Below are 26172 nucleotides of genomic sequence, written 5' to 3' on the forward strand. Positions count from 1 at the left end.
CGTATTTTTTTAGTTAATAGTTTAAACTATTATTTATTTTTTAGTAACTATAATATCGTTTTTCGTTTTCATTTCAGGAGCCAATAATTCGAAAGATGGAATCCGTATTCGACATCGACGATGATCGTAAATTAAAAAAAAAGTATCTTTCATTGGTTTTGTCTTTTGATATTGTAGAAATCAAAACGCGTAGTAGCGCGTCACAGCGTGGCACGACAAAAGAATTAACCTGTGCACTCTCCAACTGGGGCAGAGCCGTCATCAAAGGAAACACTAGGCGAGCTCACCTCCTGCCGCGCTCTGAATGCCTAGTACCTGGGGGGAGCGAGGCTGCGTGCTGTGTGAAAAACCTAAAATCTAGGTCATGATGACGTCTCTTGTGATTATTGAATTACAATAATTCAGCTTCATTTTATTATCTGGGTGCGGTCCGACCACGATTTGGAATGAATTAGGAGTACCAGCTTTCATATCGTTCAAATTCCTACATCTTGTAGTTTTTTGGATAGTTGTAAATCTAAATTTATATCCACTGATATTTTTCCTCTTCCATTATTATATATCCTCCTCCTTGCGTCGGTTCCCTCATTACTGAGGGTCGTGGTCATGGCCTTGAAACAGTTTAAATGTTTCTCTGTCCATGACTCTCTTGGGATGTAATTGTGGTGGGTTCCCACATCCTTCCACAATGATTATATATAATTTTATATTTGCACACTTTTTATTCGAGTTAGAGCATGCTGGAATGTTAAATTTTTATAATACCTTTATTTATGTACCATGTCTCTGGCAAATAAATCATTTGAATTGAGTTGAGAATCTGAGAGGCGCTGTATTAATTCGGCATTGATTTAAAAAAAAATACTTTAATAGTTTATTAGTAAAAAACAGATCTACTACGGCCTACGGCCGTAGTAGATCTGTTTACGGACTAGCATACGGCCCTTATGATGGAGAGTGTTTAGCTATTACTCATGGGCGTCAGTAATACCAGGGGCAAAACCGCTGCCTACAGCCTAATAAAATGTTTTATTTTATTTTGTTGAAAGTGTTTATTTTTTTATAATTAATTGAAGATCTCATTGCTGTTGACGGCGATGACATCATCATGGGCATAAAAGAAATGGAGCCGTTGCCTCAGATATGGTACTCCATTCATCAATGTCACCCGTTCATTTAATAAATTATTTAAATATTTTTCTACGAACTAAGTACCGTACCTCTGAAAAGACATTCGAATAGTTATAAACCGCAAGCCTGTAGAAAGTTTTAAAAATGTACAAGTCATAACTACTTTCACCATAGATAATACACATAAATTAGTTATAGATACGCAACTCAAAAATATGTTTACAGGCGTCGGCCACTAGATGGCTTCGCTTCGATTAGTTTCTCATTACTCCTGTAGATGGCAGTAACATAACATATACATAACCTATATTTTATTTTAAATGAAGGATTTTGTAAATTTTCAGAAACCACAAATTAATAAAATTTAATCAATTAATTTGTCTATAACAAATAAATACTTGTATGATTTTTTTTATTTTCTGTGTTTAGTTATAACAAAATTAAAGGCCTTAAGTTTAACAACATATAAGTTTAGGGGCAGCCGCTACAAGATGTCGCTAGTTTCCATACAGAAAAAATATTTGTCTTAAAGTATCGCAGTTTCAGGGCTCTGACTTTCAGGCTCTGAATTAGAAAACTGTTTTGAAGTTATCAATAAGATCATAACAAAACTGACATTTGAGTACACAGAATATACGAAGGTATGGGTTAAAGTATCTATTTGCAAAAATCCGTGGTCTGATGACAAACAAAAGCCAAATATTTAATTAAAAAATATATCAGTACCTAATTCAAGATTATTTTTACAAAAACGGTTTTCTGTAATCAGTTTAACCTATTCCGCGCAATAGTTTTTTGATCAAAGATTATAAAGGCGACTCACTGCATATTATAGTAATTTCTTCATTTTTCCCGAGTCGTAGACATAATTAAGACTAGTTTTACGATTTAATATGGAGTTTTTTATTGTCATTACATATATATATCCGAGGTTTCTAATTGTTTACAGTTTTCGTGGTCACAACCGACTAATGTGTTATCCATCGTTAATGTCCGTTGATTTACAAATAAATTTGTAATTGATATTAAAATTTATCAAACGAAGAACATTTCATTTTTGTATTTTTCATTATTGCTGCTGTCCATGATCTGCTTCAAAACTAAATTACAAAAAACTAGAACGAAAACTTCACTATCTAGGGTAAATAAGTATATTTGTACCAGGCTAACATAAAACACAGGAAATCAAGGTGAAACACAACCACATATTACTATTATTATTCAACATGATAAAAATTGTCTCGTAAATAATTCAGGACAGTACTTTTGATGAAACATCGCACAAGAGCACCGGCTGAGCACCACGTCACTTCACACAGTTTCTCCTTAACAATTTTGAAAGTAGTAATTGAAATTTTTGTTTCTCAAATCGTCTTTTCGCATTAAAAGTGCACAATTTCCAAAAATATTCGAAATTGAGTTAATATGCGTAAACATTTGGTATCACCAGTATTTTTCTCATAAATACTATCAAAAGGGCGTAGTTTAGTTTTTTTTTAGTTTAGCTATGTTTTGACTACTATTAACAAAATTAATACATCATTTTACATATAATGTAACTGGTAAAAAATTAAAAACATAACGTTGTAAAGATGATTAATATTAAAAATATCACATGTTAAACCTTTAAAACACTCTCCTGTAAAATTTGTATGTTTTGAGATTATGCAGTTTTAATGCGAAACGTGTTTTATAAATAAAGCACCGTTATCATATTACACATTTTAAAGTCTGCATCTCAACGATAATATATTTATGTTTACAAACTTCATACAAAATAATTATGTATTCACATTACAAGGACAAGAGTCTTAAGAAATTCACAGTCGGTCGCAGACTAGCTGTCTGAAGCTAATTTTTAATGCATAGTCTTTTAGAAATCTGTAATTATGTCACGTTGCTCGTTGTATTTCTCTGTTGATTTATACATTTCATCTATAAAAAATAATAAATGTCTGTGTGTTTCTATTCCATTCATTCAATTTTTTTTATTGCTTAGATGGGAGGTCGAGCTCACAGCCCACCCGGTGTTGAACGGTTACTGGAGCCCATAGACATCTACGACGTAAATGCGCCACCCACCTTGCTTCAAACCGAAACGCATTACTGCTTCACACGATTGTAGTGAAACTCTGTGAAGGATCGCCAGGTGGCGCGCGGGTACATCCAAGATACATTCGATATAATATGCTACGTGGTTAGTATTAAATTTTATAATGAATATTGGTGAGTGGACAAGGTAGTTACGACTTTTCGCAATTGATAATACGAATACGTTATTTGGATCAAGTACTTCTTTAGAAAGGTAAGACTTGTATTTAACTGCGTAATCAACAGGGGGCGTAGCTCAGATGGTAGAGCGCTCGCTTAGCATGCGAGAGGTACCGGGATCGATACCCGGCGCCTCCAAAGCAAAATTAAATTTTTTTGATTTTTTTACTACTGTTAATACGTATCAGTATACTACATTCTGTGAAAATTAAAGTGTTTTTTATTTAAGCTCAGGTAAGACAACACTAGTTATAATATATGAAGTATAGGATACCGTTCTTAAGCTTAACGTTCCTATTTGTACATTTAAAATGTATATTTTAATTTGTTGCAATGAATTATGTATATAATGTATTATTTTATTTACATCAAAATACAGTTTATCTTAGTAAAACTATAGCACATTGAGTTGCTCTTATAAAGAGAAACAACATTTAAAGCTATTGCTTCACCACTTTTTTATGTTTTTTATATTTTACAATTCAAAAAATGTTTTTATATTTCTTATGTTCTTTCTAATCTTTCAATATTCAAATTTTCATTTATGTCATCTTTATAACAAACTAGCTGAACCGACAGACTTCGTAATGCCTCAATCGATAAATAAAAGATCTAAACTTTTGTATAAAATAAACTTTGGAATCAGTCCGACGGGGGACACATCAAAAGAAAAACAAAATTGTTGTTTTTATTATATCCAAGCATTTTCGTATATTTATCTACCCTTTAAATCTTCTCTGGACTTCCACAAATAATTCAAGACCAAAATTAGCCGGTCGGTCCAGCCGTTCTCGAGTTTTAGCAAAACTAACGAACAGCAATTCATGTTTATATATATAGAAGAAGAAGATTAACCTGAGGTTACATACGAATATTTTTATAAAAACTACACGCGTATTCATCTATAATAGTTATGCGAAAATAGATAGCATTGAATTCAAAATAGAATATCTTTTTTGCGGTAGATAGCTCCTGGACTAGCAAATGAGCCATCCACACTTGAGCATTGTCTGACATCATTAACAACGTTACATCGCACTTGATCTGTATTATATACGATACATACTCAACGAGGGAGGAAATGAAATGAGAGCGTGAAACAACCACTTCAGTACATTCGTAATTATGTAGGTTTCAGTTGCGAGCCGAGAACAACACTAGCTCGCACGGCAGGCCTCTGTAAAAGGACACTCAAGGGCTCGGCGTTTTCTCTTTGTCATCTCTGTCGCCCTGGTACCACTCGAGTCGCGCACGGCCCTCCCTTACACGCTCTGTTGATTTGTTTAAAACAATCACTCAAATTTATGCCCATTTATTTGAATGCATTGTTTATAAATACGATGATGATGTTGTTTTAGGAGATATTTGTTTTAATTACGTAAAACAATGTTGTTTTCATCGACCGGGGCATTCGTGTATGCGTGTAAACAAAACGAATTCGTGTAATATGTTCCCGGATACTAAAGAGTTGGTGCATGATATAAGTAGTAGTTATAAATATTTTATGAACAGATATGAGTAGAAGGGTTATTTTGATAATATCCTAAAAAGCACCCCACGCTTTTTTACAATAAAATCATTTTTTCGTACATTATTTTTAATTCAAGTTTATTAAAATTTATTTTCTGTATTTTAGTTGGATTTTCTACAAAAGCGTATTTTGTTAGTTTTTTTTAAACTATTATTTATTTTTCATTTTTTAGTAAATTTGAATTTTTCATAATTTTTATTAATATTGAATTGTTATCGGACCTTAATAAGTATACCAAATTTCGAGTTAATCCGACGTTTTCAAGGGGGGTCAAAATCATGTTCAAAGATTCCGTTACATACAAACATACGTCTGAAGCTAATAAAAGCGTATTAATGACGAAACAAATGTACAATTTCAGCGGGAGGTTTCAATCCATCATCGGCGACTTTCACCCTTTTATGATCATTTTAAACATTAGTTAAGGCACCGTAATTATTTGAGGACTGTTTAACTTGTTTCAGTGTTGATAAGTGTCAGTAACAAAGCGTCTCGCGTTGCGTCGTGCAAGGAGTCAAGTACCTCCTCTACCGTGATGTCATCCGGGTATAATGCTGCCTTTGTTTTGTGGTTAACTTAAAAACATATTTTGTTTCTTTTTTGTTTGTTTGTTTACGCGTCACGTTCTTACAAAACTAATTTATGATATGCATGCATATTAATGTAATTAACTAAATAAATTAGTATGATAAATTAGGATATTTTATCGTTTGGGTTATGATTACTAAAATAAATCAAAGGGCCAACGGTCGTAAAGGAGGCACGCCGCCGCCACACGGACCCATTACAAAGAGCTAAAATAAATCGAGGTCCCAAACATTATTTTAATTAATAAATGAGCTTTCAACGAGCCCATTCCAGAAAGAGGACCACGAGTTTTTACTACGGGTTCAAGACAAAGAGTCGGGACCACTCGCGTGGGCTGTACTGATTCAAAACATAATTCTCAAAACTAATTTTAATTACGTAGATAAATAAATAGAATGTATCAATAGAACCTGCCGGACCATTTTTTACTTTTTTTATATTGCCCTTGTGGGTTGACGAGCATACGGCCCACCTGATGGTGAATGGTTACCGTCGCCCATGGACGTCAGCAGTGCCAGGGGCAGAGCCAGGCCGCTGCCTACTTATTTGCATCGGTACGTTTCTGTTTCATGGCGACACAAAAATCAATTATCCTGTATTATTTTTCAAGCTGGATATAAATTATTCTACTAGGTATACAAGTATAATACGTATCTACTCAACAAATATTCACGATTTACTTCCACGGTGAAGGAATAACATCGTGTAATAAAAATGAAACTCGCAAAATTATAATTTGCGTAATTACTGGTGGGTGGTAGGACGTCTTGTAAGTCCGCGCGGGTAGGTACCACCACCCTGCCTATTTCTGCCGTGAAGCAGTAATGCGTTTCGGTTTGAAGGGTGGGGCAGCCGTTGTAACTATACTGAGACCTTAGAACTTATCTCAAGGTGGGTGGCGCATTTACGTTGTTCCATCTAAGCAATAAAAAGGGTTTCTCGCCGGATCTTCTCAGCGGGTCAAGTTTCCGATCCGGTGTTAGATTCTGCGATTCTTCTAGCTAGGGTCAGTGTTAGCAACACTTCAGTTTGAGCCCCGTGAGCTCACCTACACTTCAAGGCGAATCTGAAATAGCTTCTCAAGGCTGTCAGCATACGTAAGAAAAAAAGTACGTATTTTATTAGAAAAATTTATACCCGCTACGAGATTCGAAGCCTCCATTTTGAGAGCTGTTGGTGAGGTGTTTTTTAAGTCAGATAGATATAGGTACCGCCGTCTACTCCTACCGTGAACCAAACACGCGGTCGGGTATGATGGATAGCATTTATTGTTATGAGCAAAATCATATTTAAATAATAAATAAACTTTACAAAATCAACGGTCCAAGCCAAAAAAAAGTCCGGTCCCCGTTACGAGTGGCTATAGAGTCTGGAAAACCGCTTCACACCAGCAAAGCCGTTAACTCGTCTACGATAGTTATAATACAACTAGCTGACCCGGCAGACTTCGTATTGCCTCAATCGATAAACAAAAGACACATCAAGGGGACACATCAAAGGAAAAACAAAATTGTTTGTTTTTATATAATTCCGAGCTTTTTTATATTTTCTCACCTTTTAAGCCTTCCCTGGACTTCCACGAATAATTCAAGACCAAAATTAGCCAAATCGGTCCAGCCGTTCTCGAGTTTTAGCGAGACTAATGAACAGCAATTCATTTTTATATATAGAGATAAACATAAATCAAGTACCCACATATTTGTATCAAATTTATTCAGGTGGTATCGTTGCTACGTAAATGAGTCGGTGTAGTAATTCATTACTACAGATTGTCTAATAAAAACCAACAATAAATCAAACCGGCGCAACGGAAGATCCAGCTGTTACGTACATTTTTATATAATCAAATCTTATGCTACGAATACAATGAAATAATTTAGCTTCTTACACAGCTTGCCTGCCATCTTTCGGATAAAAACAGAATTTCAATCTCTTTTACGCGAACGATGTACGTGGCAAATTCACAAGTTCTTTCTCATAAAGCGCCATCTTACGAGAACTAAATGGATTAGCTCAAGACTACACGTTCAGAAACACACCCAAGTTGTCGCATGATTGAGAAAACTGTTCTGACAATATTAGTTCTGAAGAACGTTCACTAGATGGCGTTGCTAGAAATTTATCTGTGAAGCATACTCTAGCAAGTTTTCGTCTCTTTTTTTCTGTTGAATATTGTACTAATTTATTTCTAATAATTCAATTACTTACGATAAATCATAACTATCTTCACATTGTGTGTTCATAATGTGGACTTACCTGAAACAAAAACAAAATTTTACTAATTACATTTCACATATCCACGGGTTTGATTTAGCCAGATTTAAATTGAAACTGAATACGTTAAGCCCACTACATGTACATTATAGTTTTTATCATCCTTTTTTCTTTCTGTGATTAAAAAGTTGTGTTTTGCAAATTCAAGTAATGACATGAATGGCTCAAAACATCAAAAAACATCACCGTCATACTTGGAAGAGGAACATGGCTACAGGTCGAACTAGGAAACGATACACTTCCCCAAAATGAGTCAGTCAGATACTTAGAATGCATCTTCACAGAAGGCTGACATAAAAGTCACACGTAAGGATAAGACATGACGAAATGAATATTCGGTACAAGAAAAAATACTAGCTAATGGCTCAGAACTCATTATTGTCAGTTGATAATAACTACTCGTTTAATAAAACACAACAATACTCCAACCCGTATGGACCAACGGATTCCACACGACCTACGCGCTAAAATGATGTTTACAAACTCATCTGTTATCTACGGATGAAACTAGGGATAGGCCGATATTGCATCAAAATTTATTATGTTTTAAATAAATTTCAATACATAAGCACGAATATGAATTGTGGGCTAGGCCACTTTTGCGCTCACGGCCACATATAGCCAGCGCACCTTGATTTGTTAAGACGCAGAAATCCATCGAACGCTGAACATAAATACAGTAGAAGAACGTCTTACGCACCATCCGAATGTTCTAGCAATACCTCTGGTCGACATCAGCTGCAGAAACCGACCGAAAAGACGTGATATCCAGAGGGGAAATTGAAATGGGAAATGAACACCGTTTTATTTATTTATTTACTAGCTGACCCGGCAGACTTCGTAGTGCCTCAATCGATAAATAAAAGACCTAAACTTTTGTATAAAATAAACTTAAAACAGACAAAAGAAATCCGTCCGACGGGGGACACATCAAAGGAAAAATTAAATTGTTATTTTTATTTAATTCCGAGCATTGCCATATTTATCTACCTTTTAAACCTTCTCTAGACTTCCACAAATAATTCAAGACCAAAATTAGCCAAATCGGTCCAGCCGTTCTCGAGTTTTAACGAGACTAACGAACAGCAATTCATTTTTATATATATAGATATGTGTGTGTTGCTTACAGCCCACCCGGTGTTAAGTTGTTACTGGAGCCCATAGACATCAACGACGTAAATGCGCCACCCACCTTGAGATATAAGTTCTAAGGTCTCAGTATAGTTACAACGGCTGCCCCACCCTTCAAACCGAAATGCATTACTGCTTCACAGCAGAAATAGGCGGGAGAGAGACAGTGAAAGAATTCTTTGACTGGGAAGCTCTCCAAATATATATTTTGTAATTAGACGTTATACTACATGATTGAGACTCATTTCTCAAGCTTAGTGGCAGCATTACCGTTGAGATGTCTATAAACTTCGAAAATCATTTACCGCCAGGTGAGCTAAGCGCTTGTTCACTCGTGTATGCACATCATACAGTCTGATAAGTAATATAATTAAAGTAGTTGTGAATTATTTTTTAAAAGTTACGAAAAATCAGAGAAAGTTATGATAAAAAGTTCACTAACTAGATTTTTTTAGTGTCAAAGGAATTACAGAGAATGAAGTAAGTTGAACGTCCCCGAGGGTCCGAAGATCCGACCGGAATGCCCCAACTACCCGAGACTCTTTCACTAAATTCAGTTTTCCACGAGCTGAAACTTTTGAACTAATCACAAAGTCGCCGATCGGAATTTTGTCCTTCGAAGTCCACTGAAGGGTTTACTGATAAAGGTTCATTTGTTGCTAACATTATTTATTGAGTAAGATCAGCAGACGTATTAACAATCTACCTGTTGTTAATTGGTTATCAAAATATTTTTATTCAATTAAGCCGTCACAGGCGCTTCTACATCGTAATGGCTACTAATTCGGAATGTAGTACCACTAAGATTGGCCGAAAAAAACTCAGGGTTGGTTTTATTACAAAATATTCACAATATTCTTATATTTAGCAACATTGTTGTTAAATGATTTTCCTAAAAAAAGGGACGACATTGAAAATAAATGGAATTTTTAATTATTGGTTGAATTATGGATGAATGAATGGTAAATTATATAATATTATAATATCTTGCACTGCACTATTCATATCGCATTCGCATGTCAAATAATGACAAAGCATACACGCTGCTTTTAACTTATGTAATAACTCATTTTCACTATGCTTGGCGAATAAATGATTTCATTCATTCTTTCTTTCTTTCTTTCTTTCTTTCTTTCTTTCTTGTATGTGTCTGTGTGTTGTGCAAAATGTCAGACCTCTCTACCCTCTAATCTTGACCGTTTTGGTTGTCTCGTCCCGATGATAAAACGGCATTGTTTTTTTTTTTAAAACCAATTCTGGATTTCCCTTGCTTGATGACCTGAAGCTAATTAGCCTTGCTGTAGTTTTCGTATTTGGATTTCGTTTCTATTGCTTCTTTGCTTACAGTGGCTAACACTCGTGGCTTGGGAAACTCAATCCAGTGTTCAAATCCGGACTGCAATGCGTACTCAGCGAGGACCGATTTATATGTTTCGTTGTTTTTAATGTGTCGCACTGTGGTTGTCTCTCTAGACTCTAAGTCAGCCTCCTCTGTAGATACCGGAGTGCTTGACGGGAGAATGATAAAAACAGGTTTTATATCATATTTACTGACCATTCGTCGTTACTGTTAAATCCTTAAGATGCGGCAAGAAAAGTGTTTGACGTTCCACCTGATCTTTAACGAACGGTTCTTCGTTTTATAGTTCACATGATAGTCACTACGCTTAAATAGCTCTCAGACATGATTAATTTCATTCAGATAGATAAACTCTACTTATAGCTAGTTTATTATGACATTTAGATTACGTGCCATCCTCCATTACTCAATACGTTAGTCGTTCAAAATCTTATATCTTTAAACGAGCAATTCTTGTATATATATAATCTGAATCTCGGAAACGGCTCCAACGATTTTCAAAAATTTAATATACAGAGGATTTCGGGGGCGATAAATCGATCTAGCTACGATTTATTTTTAGAAAATGTTGTTTTATTCGTGTTTTCAATAATCAACTTTATCGATAATCAACTTTATGACTCTTCCCGACATCTATTGGCGAATAATAATACTATTTTTCTTAATTGAGAGCAACTAACTACTTTAAAGACAACACAAGATGGAGTTATAAAAAAAAACCGAGCAAAGCACGGTCATCATCTAGTAATAACTAACGCCAAGAAATTTTATCTTTCATTAAAGACAAAAATTACAAACAAAAAGTTTCCATATATTTTACATACCTATCAGCGTTCCGTATAAAATATGGGTAGTATAAGCACAGAGTAAAGCAACGGCCTCACACCTCAAAGTTACACGGTCGATGTAACAAACTAAATTATTTATGAACGTGACCCTACGTCCCACGTCTCGCGCGGTATTGTTGCCTTCGCTTACATGTTAAGTGCTTTGTGATTATGCGATCCCAGTACAAATGTCGTGAAAATAAAACATTTTTTAAAGGAATTTTCGTTTTTTTCTTGGCTGTGGGATCTGAACTGTTTAGAGAGAGAGAGAGAGAATACACTTTATTGCACACCAAAACACAATTTACATTAAAAAAACCAGTCAAAACTGTTTACATCTCTATCTGCCCAATATTGTTGAAAAAATATTTCAAGTATCTCTGCTACTACTTTTTTCCCTATGCTGATAGCCTTGAGAGGCTATTTCAGATTCACCCTAACGTGTAAGTGAGCTCAAGGGGCTCAAATTGGAAGTGTTCCTAACACTGACCCTAGCAAGAGCAGTACTTTGCAGAATCTACCACCGGATCGAAAACGCAACCCACTGAGAAGATCCGGCGGGAAATTCCTGCTACTACAGTACTTTTTTTTTATTGCTTAGGTGGGTGGACGAGCTCACAGCCCACCTGGTGTTAATTGGTTACTGGAGCCCATAGACATATACGACGTAAATGCGCTATCCACCTTGAGATATAAGTTATAAGGTCTCAAGTATAGTTACAACGGCTGCCCCGCCTTTCAAACCGAAACGCATTATTGCTTCACGGCAGAAATATGCAGGGCGGTGGTACCTACCCGCACGGATTCCCAAGAGGTCCTACCACCAGTAAAAGAATCACTACTCCTTTCATAGGAGCAGTACCATATGTTTTATCATACAAAAATAAATAAGAATTCATTTACGAAGACCTGATAGATATTATGGGATTTTTCTTACCACATCATCGTTGCGATCCTAACATAAATCACAGAAAGTGTCGAGCACGGATCTATAGCTGTACCAAGTGACCGGTCAAAGGTTTTTTTCTATTGCTTAGATGGGTGGACGAGCTCACAGCCCAACTGGTGTTAAGTGGTTACTGGAGCCCATAGACGTCTACAACGTAAATGCGCCACCCACCTTGAGATATAAGTTTTAAAGTCTCAAGTATAGTTACTGGACTAGATTATAGTTACTACTAGATTGGAAGCGTAGCGGAGTGCCAAGGTCGGGTCCGGTGGCTCGTCATCTCTTACAATTAAAGAAATCGCACATTCAGATTTTTAAAATGGTATACGGATTTCCCCAATATCTTTAAAACTTCAAACATTTATGGTTGAATAATCTTTGTACTTACATAAATATGGGCACAAAATGATTACAAGTACCTCGGCCACAGGTCTTTTATTGGCATGTCTGATGTGGATGTAAAAATAACAATATCGGCCGGTAAATTGATTTTCGAGCAGAGTGTATTTGACAGATACTGAAATGAACCACATCTGACGGCGAACGAAACGAAAACGTAATGAAAGCCTAAAGGAAAAATAATGATTTATCTGAATGAATATTATTAACAGCTAACATTGGTTATAATATATGGTAACAATGGTTATGTTGTAAAAAGAATGTTAGATTTAGAAATCTAAAAATCGCTTAAAAATGTGATAATAGTTTAAATTTATTAGCTCACTAGCTGACTCGGCAGACTTCGTAGTGCCTCAATCGATAAATAAAAGGCCTAAACTTTTGTGTAAAATAAACTTAAAACAAACAAAAGTAATCCGTCCGACGGGGGACACATCAAAGGAAAACAAAACTTATTTTTATTTAATTCCGAGCATTTTCATATTTATCTACCTTTTAAACCTTCTCTGGACTTCCACAAATAATTCAAGATCAAAATTAGCCAAATCGGTCCAGCCGTTCTCGAGTTTTAGCGAGACTAACGAACAGCAATTCATTTTTATATATATAGATAGAAGATAGATAAAAGATAACAGATAATAAGTTATAAACCAATTTTGAATAATTCTATACATTACGTTGGGCAAATTCAGCAATTTTTTTATGTCAGAGCTTCTCGACCGCCATTGCGATTCGAATCTGGATGAAACGAAAAAGTCACTAAAAAGAGTTATCGAAAGTTTTGTAGGCTTAGACTTGAAAAGAATCAAATATATTCTGAGTATTTCTGAAGATGTCACTTCCACCGCGCGTGGATGGCACAAATGTGTTTATTGTTAAAACGCGCTCATAGCCTTTTGTGTGATACTATTATAAATGAATGGATGTAAACCATGGTATAATGTGACACGGGAAATACAAACATTTAAGTAGTTAGCCTTCTTCTTCTTCTGCTTACTTCCACAAAAAAAGTCACATGTTTTGATTCTGAAATATCGTACCTTAGTCGATCGAGTAGGGAACGAGAGACATATGCTCATTTACATCGGTAACAGTGTCTACCACCGCTCCGAATACACTACCAACACATTTAATTTATCTTAAGCAGAACCTAAGCTGCTGGGGTTACGATCTTGCAGTTTAGACAATTGAGGCTTGTTATGTTTAACACATTGACTGCGTTATGCGCCTTAATAGCCCCACACGCGGCTAATCCCTGATGCCGCAGTCAAAACTTTTCGCTTGGTGCATAAGGCGACTAGTCCACATTTCTATAAGCATAGGGTATATTCGAAAACATTTTTGAGGCCTATAAGGTCTCATAGCGTAAGCAAGTCCAATCTTGCCTTGGAAAGACCTCATATGGCTAAAAATTCCTCAAATAGTCTCACAGTCAACGTGTTAAGCGTCCACTAAGGATTTTTGGATATTTCATCCTAAGAGTTTGTATTAAAATCTGACATTTTAAAGTGAGAAGCACGAACTATCACATACTGATTGTGTACAAATATACGTATGTCGACGTTCTTAAAATTTTACCCCCAAGAGGGTAGGACAAAGCTGTAATAAAACTTGATACTGTTGTTATAGCATCCCAAGGAAGATTTCTCTGCCGTTACAGAAAGGTAGAGTGCTAGCAGTGAATACGAAAAAAGCAAGGAAAGCTTTGTAATCTGAACCGCCATTAAATAGCACATTTTTTTTTTATTTCTGATTCAATTGACGCTACCAGGCTAACATAAATACCATAAGCTCTCACTATAATATCCCAACTCAGTATCGTACTACAGTCTAACTCGGTTCGCAGCGCGCATTAGACTCCTTGCACAGTCTTATAATAAGCGACCCAACAAGTCCGAAATTGTAAGTTCATTCTACGAAAGTTTCAACAGAACTGTTTATTTTGGAATCTAATCGTTTAAGATTAATAAAAAGGTTGTCACTTAGTCATATTTAAAATAGGATTGTGTAATGATAAATACCCGTAACTAAAATTTATGAGCTGGTAAACTTCAGTTTCCGTCAACAACATCAATTCACACAACCAAGTTAGTGCATATTACTCAGAGCCTTTCAAACCTTGTTTCAAGGACATATCCTTGCGCGACGACCTGTCGCAGCGTTAAGAAAGCACCGCGAAAGGGTTCTTTCCAAGTCTGGATTGTGCGTGATAGAAAAATCCGACCTAATTTTCCGATAAAAAATGCTCTAAAACATTGCTCTTGCCTAGAAGTCGTCGGCGACATTTGTTTCTGTGTCGTCAGGCGGTTTCCGTTCACTGTCTTTTTTTTCCTCTAAGACAAATAAGTTTCGTTTCGTGACATAATTATGGCAATACCTTTTCCGTAAGATTCACTCGGATATGTTTTCCTTAAATTTTAGGTAGGTATTCGCTCCCTTATTACTCAAAACGTACATGGTTATTCAGATTCAATGCATCCCGTGATAGCTTGTCGCTCATGTGCAGTGCCAGTAACGGAAAGATTTCTCTTTGTTTGACCCAAAATTGTTATTAATATTTTAGCAGTAGGTGGATACCCTTGAATGCCGAGTTCAGTAGAAATAAAAAACTGTTTTAGTATTATAGTTATTATCATTTTGATGTTAGTAAGTTGTACTGAGTGTAAAATCGATAGGCGAAAAATGTGATTTTTAGGCGAGGTATTCCAATCAGTTTTAACAAGTAATAGGAACTTCATCTTCAATAAGACCCTTGACTGGGTACTAATCGATAAGCGATTGTCAGTTGTGCCGCGACTGCCGCCAATAGACTACAGGATGTCAGGGCCCGGGTTTTCATAGATACTGTCTATCAGGTTCTACCCGTGGTCCGCAGATACCACTGTGAATCACGTCACTCATCACACATTACAAATACGCGGCGACATTTTCTTGTGTTTCGCTTTTTGGACTCCGATATGAACTTATCGTCAAATAGACGGTTAACCTAACTAAGAAAATATTTGTATAAACTCCTCGCAGCCTGTGAATTGTACTAAGCTCCAAGTACTTAAGCAGCGAAGTGAAAAGCCGTTCCGCTCTCACAGATAACGAGTTACCTCGCTCCTCACCTCATTATCTGAGAATCGAGGCGGCCGATAACAACATTACCATTTGATGAATTTCAATCTAATATTATATCTGCGTAGTGTATCGGTAAGATTGGATTCTGTATTGAAACGAAGAACGTAAGTAACCAATAATACAACAGAATGTAGACGAGATTTTGTACGTGTGTGACCCGGAGCTCAAAGCGTCTCACGTAAATTAGGTTGCAGGTTCAGATATCTACTACTACATAACATACCGTTTTTTATAGCTTAGATGGGTGGAATAGCTCACAGCCCACCTGGTGTTAAGTGGTTACTGGAGCCCATAGAAATCTACAATGTAAATGCCGCTACCCAACTTAAGATATGAGTTTTAAGGTCTCAGTATAGTTACAAGGGCTGCCCCACCCTTCCAACCGAAACACATTACTGCTTCACGGCAGAAATAGGCAAGGCGGTGATACCTACCTGTGCGGACTCACAAGAGGTCCTACCACCAGTAATTACGTAAATTTTAATTTTGCTGGATTGATTTTTATTACCCGATGTTATTAATTCATCGTGGATGTCAATCATGAACATTTGTCAAGTACGTATTTCATTAGAAAAATTGGTACCCGCCTGCGGGATCCGAACACTGGTGCATCGGTAGATACGAATGTACCGGACGTCTTATCCTTTAGGCCACGACGGCACGACACACCGTGTCTACATTAGAGCTATTGACGAATACAAAGAGAGGTGGTGGAGTGGTCATCGCTTCATTAACACGATGATATTTAAAAAAGCATTCGAAGCAGAGTCGTCAACTATTGTTCTTAATTAAAACTATTTTAATGGCATTCATTATGTGGTGTGTTTGTTGACGAGGTTTTGAACATTTAACAGTTTTTGTTACCGACTGAGGCATAATAATACGCCGCACCAATTTATCCATCCTAGCTCAGTTGAAGATCCGGACTAGACTCTCCACCATTTGCATGCGAAGGATTCTTGAATACTTTGGCCACATTTTTTTTTTTTTTTTTTTTTTTTATTGCCCTTGTAGGCAGACGAGCATACGGCCCACCTGATGGTGAGTGGTTACCGTCGCCCATGGACTTCAGCAATGCCAGGGGCAGAGCCAAGCCGCTGCCTACCGTTTAATACTCTCCACAAGCCTCGTTTGAAGAAGGACATGTCATAGCGCTCGGGAAACACCGTGGAGGGGAGCTCATTCCATAGCCGGATGGTACGTGGCAAAAAAGACCTCTGGAAACGCATTGTGGATGACCGCAGTGGCTCCAGGTAGTATGGATGAACTCTACTCCGGTGGCGGGCGGTGCGATGGTAAAAACGAGATGCCGGTATCATCTCGAACAATTCCTCAGAGCACTCCCCATGGAACATACGGTACAAAATGCAGAGGGAACCGAAGTCCCTCCGCAGACCCAGAGGCTCCAAACGATCCGTGAGAATGGGATTATCGACAATCCGAACGGCCCTCCTCTGTATGGAGTCAAATGGAAGAAGCTGGTATTTGGGAGCCCCGGCCCAGAGATGGGAGCAGTACTCCACGCGAGGCCGGACTTGTGCTTTATAAAGCAAAAGCCTTTGTCCAGGCGTGAAGTACCGCTTCGCTCTGTTGAGGACTCCCAGCATTTTGGACGCCAACTTGGCTTTGCCTTCCAGATGACTCCGAAACTGGACATCGCTCGAAATCTCGAACCCAAGTATCCCAATACTCTCGGAAGGTTGCAGGGATACTCCTTGGAATTGCGGCGCCATGACAAAGGGGTCCTTCTTCGCAGTGAACGCGCAAACTTGTGTCTTTATCGGGTTGAATTGAACCAAGTTCAATTCACCCCATTCGGAGACTCGCCCCAGAGAGTTCTCCACTTCAGACACAAGTTTAGATCGTCTCTCTTGCACCGCGCTCCGAGAGAGACTCTGATGGCCGATATATCGCGCATCCCCCGTGCTGTCATCCGCATAGCAATGCATGCCATCAATAGACAGCATGTCACTGATATACAGGATGAAAAGCGTGGGGGAGAGCACCGAACCTTGTGGAACACCAGCGTTAATGGTCATGGTATCAGAGCAGTCACCGTCTACAACGACCGTGATGCTCCGCCCATCCAAAAAGCTAGCGATCCACTTGCAGAGACCCTCGGGGATTCCGTAAGATGATAGCTTCGACAGAAGTGCCCTATGCCAGACCCTGTCGAAGGCCTTCGCGATATCAAGGCTCACAGCAAGAGCCTCGCCCTTGCTCTCCAAGGCTTCAGCCCACCTGTGAGTAAGGTATACGAGAAGATCGCCAGCTGAGCGACCATGACGGAAACCGTACTGTCGGTCACTGATCAGCTGGCGATCTTCAAGATACTTCAGGAGTTGTATATTTATTATTCGCTCCATCACCTTGGAAAGCAAGGAAGTTATCGCGATAGGCCTATAGCTCGATGGATCCGACCGGTCACCCTTCTTGGGGATAGGGTGGACGTGGGCGGTCTTCCATGAAGACGGAACCCTGTTAGCGCAATAAGAGAGGCGATACAGACGCGTTAGCGCAGGCGTCAGCTCAGGGGCGCACGTTTTCAGAACCACTGCGGGGATGCCGTCTGGCCCACTCGACTTATGGACGTCCAGGAGTCGGAGTTCCCGCCTGACTGCACACTGTGTAAAGCAGATCTCCGGCAGGGAACTATCACACCGGGGGATGTTCGGTGGTGTGGCACCCCCGTCGTCCACGGTCGAGTTCGAGGCGAAGAGTTTGACCAGAAGGTCAGCCTTCTCTTTTGCACTATGGGCCAGACTGTCATCGGACTTTCGCAGTGGTGGGAGACTAGACCTGCAAAAGTTTCCTTCTGCGGCTTTGGCGAGCGACCAAAAAGCACGGCTCCCAGAGGGATAGCTCTTTAGTCGCTCGCCAACTCTAGCAACGTGCTCCGACTTCGCCTTGGCAATAACCTTCTTGTAGGACCTGGAAGCGGCGTTATATTTCCGCCTTTCCTCTGAGATGTTAGGGTCCTGACGTCTCCTGGCATTATCCCATGCCACGTATGCGGACCGCTTGAGGTGTGCAGCATCCCTGCTGGCATTGTTATACCAGGGTCTGCTGCGACCCCCAACGGGCACTTCAGAGGAGGGAATAAACAATTCCATCCCCTGGAGCACCACGTCTTTAAGACGGTCCGCACAGACGTCAGGATCAGCAGAGGAAAAGCAGAACCGCCCCCATGGGTAGGATGCGTAAAATTCACGCAATCCATCCCAATCTGCTGACAAATACTGCCAAACTCTTCGATACCTGGTCGTCGTTCGACGACTAGGACGAGAGAGTGGTGTGGCAGCACGGATAAGGCAGTGATCAGACGATCCAAGCGGAGCGTCGACCACTACACTGTATCCGGCTGGATCGGTGGTCAGCAGAAGGTCCAACAGAGAAGGCTCGTGCCCCTCAATATCTGGGACACGGGTGGGCTGTGTCACCAGCAGGGAGAGGCCGTAGGCCAGGGCGAAATCGTAGGCAGCCCGACCCGGGAGGTCAGTGGTTCTGGACCCCAACCACTCTTGGTGGTGAGCGTTAAAATCTCCAAGAACCACCACCTCCGCAGATGGGTACTGCTCAAGCACGCGGCTAGTCCCCTCTTGCACATGCTCTATCAGAGCTGAACCTGCATCACTGCTCTGGGACCTGTACAGGCACGCGTAGACTCGGGTACAACCCCCATGGTCTACGCGCAGCCACAAGAGGGACAGGTCCCGTTGTTCGAGGCCTCGTAGACGGCGACAACAGACATCAGCCCGGACGAATACACACACCCCGGCTTTACGCAGGAAGTTGTGCTCCAATACGTGGCCGGGGTATTCAAGGTACGAAGTATCATCCGGAGCAGATATCTGCGTCTCCGTCAGAAAAAGGAGGGCAGGCTGCGCCGTCTCAAGATGGTGGTGTACGGCGTCGAGGTTGCTGTGTAGGCCCCTTACATTGCTGAAATCCACATTAAATGTGGAATGGGGCATCGCCGACAAAACCCTTTTCCTTTTTTGTACTGTCATGTTTGATTTTTTTTTGTTTGGAGAGTGGGAATGGGTGGGGTAGGAAGTTCGAAGCGAAATCATGACGATACCTGAATAAAGCGCGGAACACAGTACGTGCTCGACCACGGGTTGCGTGAGAGACTGACGCAGGGCATGGAAGGGCCCCCAGTCCACCCTGCGTGCGATCGCCGGGATCCACTCCGGTCTCCGACTCCGGCACGACGACCGCACGGCAGGATTTTACACCGGTTGGCGGGACAGCTTCCCGGGGCGGAGTTTAGTAGAGACACCCGGGTTCAGGTCCCCAACTGACCGGCGGGCGGCGGCGAACACCGTTTCACTGGGTCTCCCTATACCCCTGTGGCGTCCTCCACACAGTGGCAGACATGCAAAAAAATCGTACGGTGTAATGTGCATAAACAAAACGTAAAAAGCTCGACTCGTACGACGGCCGGTCACGTCACCTCCCGCCCGCCAGTCCGCACCACGCTTTCGCTTGCGACGCATGTGACACTGCTATAATATTATAAACAATCGTTCTACCGCCAGTAAAAATATTTTATCATTTTAAACTTATAATTAATTATCCACTTCTTCTTTCTGCTTCCCTGTGCTTGTGCTTCTTACCAAATACAAACTATTAAACTGTTGGTGGAGTGTTTAATTTGGGATACTCTGGAACACGCCGGGACAAACCCCGTATCTCCCGCTACACGGACCGCCACACTGGTGACCCCGACAACAAGAAGATAAGTAGCATAAAACAGTAAGAAGACGATTTACATTAGTCATGGCCAATCAAGATGTCGGATCGAAGTCAAACAATGGATCATCGAAGACTTTTACACCATCCGACACGACCGACATTTATCGTATCGGAGTGCGACCACCACCATTTTGGGCCGAAGAACCAGCCGTTTGGTTCTCACAGCTAGAAGGCAATTTTGTGCTGTCCGGTATTAAGGATGACGATACAAAATTTTATTATGTCACTTCAACACTGGAACATAGATATGCCGCAGAAGTGAAAGATATCATCGTTTCACCTCCAAAAACCGGGAAATACGAACGATTGAAAAGCGAACTGATCAAGCGTCTATCTACATCACGAGAAAAGGAAGTAAAGCAGCTACTTATGCATGAGGAGCTTGGGGACCGACGACCGTCGCAATTTCTCCGACATTTGCAGCAACTCGCAGGACCAACGGTTCCAGAAGAATTTATAAAAACCATCTGGACCAGCCGCTTGCCCACTACACTTCAACCGATCATTGTATCTCAGAAACGACTGGATTTACTGGCTTTAGCAGACCTGGCCGACAGTGTGCACGAAATAATACCATGCTCGCCTCAAATAGCCACAACATCAGCACTAAAGGCTACAGAACCGTCGCTCGCGTCGATGGCTAAGCAGATCGACGAACTTTCAAGGCAAGTGAAGGCACTTACGACCCATAAACACCGCTCCAGATCTAGGACTAGAAGAGACAGTCCAGATAGAAAAACGAAACGGTCACAGTCTAGCTATAAAAAGTTTCCGACTTGTTGGTACCACTATAAATTCGGCAATCAAGCGAAATGGTGCACAAAACCTTGTGATTTTCGGCCGGAAAACTACCAAGGCAGTCGGTAATGGCGACGTCCGATAGCCAACATGTACCTGGTCGCCTATTTGTTTCTGATCGGAAAACGAAGATGCAGTTTTTAGTTGATACTGGCAGCGATCTCTGCGTCTTCCCCCGCACCGCTCTACGCGAATGGCGATCACCCACCAGCTACAAACTCTACGCAGCAAACGGAACTGCCATAGCCACCTACGGTTTCGCTCATCTAGAGTTGAACTTGGGCCTCCGTCGTGCCTACCAATGGCGTTTCATCGTGGCAGACGTCACAAAAGCCATCATTGGAGTCGACTTTCTATCATTCTACGGCCTCATCGTCGATTGCCGTAATCATCGCCTAATCGACAGCACTACGACATTGACGACACCAGCAGCTGCAGTTTTATCGTCGAACACTATTTCTTCTGTGAAGACATTGATCGGCGAAACAGCTTACCATCAATTACTGCGTCAATTTCCTGAGATAACGCGCCCTGCTGGGACCGACCGTGTCATCCATCACGGCACAGTCCACCATATACGGACTACGCCGGGACCTCCAATTTCATGTGCTCCACGCCGCTTAGCTCCGGATAAACTGCTTATCGCCAAAGAACAATTCGCAGCTATGCTGAAAAATGGAACTGCTAGACCATCAGAGAGTCTATGGTCATCACCTCTCCACTTAGCACCGAAGAAAAGCAGCGGATGGCGTCCATGCGGTGATTACAGGATGTTGAATGCGAGAACGATTCCTGATCGCTACCCCATACGCAACATTCACGATTTCACCCACAATATTTCTGGATGCCAGGTATTCTCTACCATAGACCTGGTAAAAGCTTACAATCAGATTCCAGTAAACAGCGAGGATATAGCAAAAACCGCAATAACAACCCCGTTTGGTCTATACGAGTTTCCGTATATGACTTTCGGACTCAGAAACGCAGGCCAAACGTTCCAACGCTTTGTGGACGAGATGACAAGAGGTTTGGACTTCACTTACGCTTTCTTGGACGATTTTTTGATATTTTCCCGGGATGAATCTTCCCACAGGAATCACCTACGCCAAATATTTGAAAGGCTCAAACAATATGGCATGGTAATAAATACATCGAAATGCGTATTTGGAGCGTCAGAAGTTACTTTCCTAGGCTACAAGGTTTCATCTGCCGGAATCAAGCCCTTGGAAACAAAAGTAGATGCAATCAGAGCATTCCCAGTACCAAAAACTGCTAAAGAACTACGCCGCTTTCTGGGAATGCTAAATTTCTACCGGAAGTTCATACCTGACGCAGCTAAAATTCAAGCGCCACTTCACATGTTACTAACCGACAAAATAAAAGGTTCTCACCCTGTAAACATCGCTGGTGACGCATTATACGCATTTGAAGAATGTAAAAACAGCCTATGCCGTGCTACATTGCTGGCACACCCTGACGCAGATGCGAAAATGGCAATCGTCACAGATGCTTCAGATACCGCAATTGGTGCTGCTCTTCAGCAATGTAAGAATAATACTTGGGAACCTCTAGCGTTTTTTTCACGGAAACTCAGTCCATCACAAGTAAAATACTCTCCTTACGACAGGGAGCTACTTGCGATCTATGAGGGAATCCAACATTTCAGACACATGCTAGAAGCTCGACATTTTACCGTATACACGGATCACAAGCCCATATGCTACGCATTCGCTACCAGGAAAGATAAGTGCTCACCTCGACAGTTCCGCCACCTCGACTATATTTCGCAGTTTACGACAGATATACGTCACATATCTGGGAAAGAAAATGTCGTGGCAGATACTTTATCGAGAATTGAAGAAGTAGCACAACCCATCGACCTGATACAGTTAGCGAAATCACAAGATAGCGATCCAGAGCTAAAACGTTTACTAAAAGAGGAATCAACGTCACTGACCTTTCGTAAGCTAACTATACCTGGAACAAAAACACAGCTGGTTTGCGATGACAGCCAACAACTTCCACGGCCATTCGTCACAGCACCGTTTCGACGTCAAGTATTCAATAACTTGCATTCACTGAGCCACCCTGGCGCTGCAGCAACTGCAAAGTTAGTAGCCCAGCGCTACGTATGGCCCAGTATGAGAAAAGATTGCCGTGAATGGACGAGGTCATGTCATTCCTGTCAACATTCCAAGATTACCCGACATGTAACCGTAACTCCTGGAACATTTCAATTACCACGGGCCAGATTTACCACTATACATATAGACCTAATAGGTCCAATGCCAATATCGAACGGCTATAAGTATTGCCTAACCATCGTTGATCGATTTACAAGATGGCCAGAAGCCATACCGATCATGGACATAACGGCCGAAACCGTAGCTAAAGCCCTGATATCTGAATGGATAGCACGCTTTGGTTGCCCTACCGCCGTTATCACTGACAGAGGACGGCAATTCGAATCGGTCCTATTTAACAATTTGGCTGAAATGGTCGGGTTCGAGCACAAACGAACGACGGCTTATCATCCTGCATGCAACGGCATGGTTGAAAGATTTCACAGGCAGTTGAAGGCTGCTATAGTATGTCACTCAACATTAAATTGGACAGAATCACTACCACTTGTCTTACTCGGAATCCGAAACACCTTTAAAGAAGACATTCAAGCGTGTCCGGCTGAGTTAGTATACGGAGAAACGCTTCGATTACCAGGGGAATTGTTTCATTCATCCAAAAACAAAACAGATGATCTTACCGATTTTATGACTAGACTCCGATCGATAGTGAAGGATATACAACCGCAACCCGCATCTAGGCACTGCAAGAAAACAACATTGTTTTTAAGGATCTCGCTACAACAACCCATGTTTATCTAAGAGAAGACGCCTTGAAGGGGGCCCTCCAACCAGCTTACACCGGACCTCACGAAATACTGGAAAGAAATGATAAGGTATTCAAGCTGTTAATAAAAGGGAAACCAGTTTCCGTAACAATAGAAAGAATAAAACCTGCATATATACTCACAGATAACACAGATCTTGGAAGAAACACGTCATTTCCACCTTGTTCACGGATAAAAAAGAATCACGACGAAAAGGCTGCTGAAAAGGAGATACCTGAAAAGAAGACACCAGACAATGAAGGACCTGTTAAGAAAACACGTTCTGGAAGAACAGTACGATTACCCATGTATTATCGCCCGTAGGACGGTCTCTGGAGGGGAGTGGTGTGGCGTCCTCCACACAGTGGCAGACATGCAAAAAAATCGTACGGTGTAATGTGCATAAACAAAACGTAAAAAGCTCGACTCGTACGACGGCCGGTCACGTCACCTCCCGCCCGCCAGTCCGCACCACGCTTTCGCTTGCGACGCATGTGACACTGCTATAATATCGTAAACAATCGTTCTACCGTCAGTAAATATATTTTATCATTTTGAACTTATAATTAATTATCCACTTCTTCTTTCTGCTTCCCTGTGCTTGTGCTTCTTACCAAATATAAACTATTAACTGTTGGTGGAGTGTTTAATTTGGGATATATTCTGGAACACGCCGGTACAACCCCGTACCTCCCGCTACACGGACCACCAAACTGGTGACCTGCGACGGAACAATCGCAACCTTCTGATTCATCATCAGCGCATCAAGAACTTCGGCTACCACAATCCCCGCATTCTCGCAGATAAAAGCAAGCCATCGACAGTCGTCCCACAGCAAGCCAGCATCGCAGCCTCAACAGGACCATCGCAGCCGACTCACCGCGCTTCCTGGCCCTACGGCACGCACCTACACTGCCTCATCGCACAGCATTCAAGCTCAGTCTCGACTCACCGCAGACTTCGAGCAGCACTGGCGACAATCACGCAGCATTCAAGCTCAGTTTCGACTCACCGCAAACTTCGAGCAGCACTGGCACTTGCAAGCTAATCTCAGCACGGACAACGATAACTAAATATGACACGACCTCCAGTCTCGGAGGGGAGTGATGTGGCGGGTAGCCATCATACAACGCAAGATAATTGACAGATGCCTGAATCTCGCTTACGACATTTTCAAGATAAAGCGCATATATACAAGTTCCGAACAACAACATTCGGACCGTCGGTCTACTGAGCAATATCACCCGCTCGGTGGAAGATCTTCCCTTTGTTATATATATCTCCAAACATTTATTAGATTACATTTATTTTATTTTATTATTCAACTACTTTCTTGAAAAAGGCTTTATAAAGGTATTCTATTAAAAACTTTATACCGAAGTTTAATGTTTAAAGATGATTTATCTTGCGAACTCAATAACTATCCTTTAGGTATTGTTACTTCATCTTTCATCCGTAGTAATAGTAATTCCTGCCCTTACTTTTCCGCTCAACCCAACTATTTCCAATTGTGATTTCCCAATCCGAGCCGTCATTCAGACAAACGGGCCGATCGTAAAATGAACCCAAATCGAGCTACGACATTGAAACATGTTGTCTAGACTTTACCAACTCACGTTAACTTTAAACATAAGTTTGAAGAAAACCTCACTCTAAACCTATCTTTCTACACTACGTTATTTAAATCGCAAAGATACAAAGCTTGAGAACCTAATCAGGTCACAGTGACACTTTAGAGAATTTAACCCAAGGTTACTAATCAAAAAATTATAAGCAACGTTCCCAAAATCATTTTTATTCACCTCACAAACAGACCGTAAGTTGCAACTGAAAGAAACGCGAACTATATTGAGGAGTGCGAGCGCGAACCGCATACAATATTCACAGTTGAACCGTAGCGAAGAAGCTCGGCTTGCTGAACAACTAACATTTTCAAATTATTGTACCCGATAATGCGATTTTCTGTAGTAGCAGTAGTAGTAGTTTTATTTTTTCAAATGGAAAGGCAAAGGTATCATACCATACAGCCTAATCTTTTTTATTTTATGAAATATGATACTATGAAATGAAATGAAGTTGATTAATATGAAACATGGCATGAAATGAAATGAAGATGATTAATTTGAGACATCAATCAACTGGGAT

General features: G+C 40.6%; 1 protein-coding gene, 1 long non-coding RNA gene and 1 other non-coding gene across 6 annotated transcripts in view; 1 reads left to right on the forward strand and 2 right to left on the reverse strand.

Annotated features, from left to right (window-relative positions):
- LOC101744498 (neurobeachin) overlaps nucleotides 1-26172 on the reverse strand; it is a 573788-nt gene that overhangs the window by 524829 nt on the left and 22787 nt on the right. The gene's annotated exons all lie outside the window — the stretch shown is intronic.
- Nucleotides 1-26172, reverse strand: part of LOC134200131 (uncharacterized) — a 109395-nt gene that overhangs the window by 81133 nt on the left and 2090 nt on the right. The window lies entirely within an intron of this gene.
- On the forward strand, nucleotides 3468-3540 carry TRNAA-AGC (transfer RNA alanine (anticodon AGC)). Its single transcript has one exon. It is a non-coding gene; the product is annotated as a tRNA-Ala (tRNA).

The sequence above is a fragment of the Bombyx mori genome, chromosome 14 (assembly GCF_030269925.1).
Source record: "Bombyx mori chromosome 14, ASM3026992v2".
NCBI lineage: Eukaryota > Metazoa > Arthropoda > Insecta > Lepidoptera > Bombycidae > Bombyx > Bombyx mori.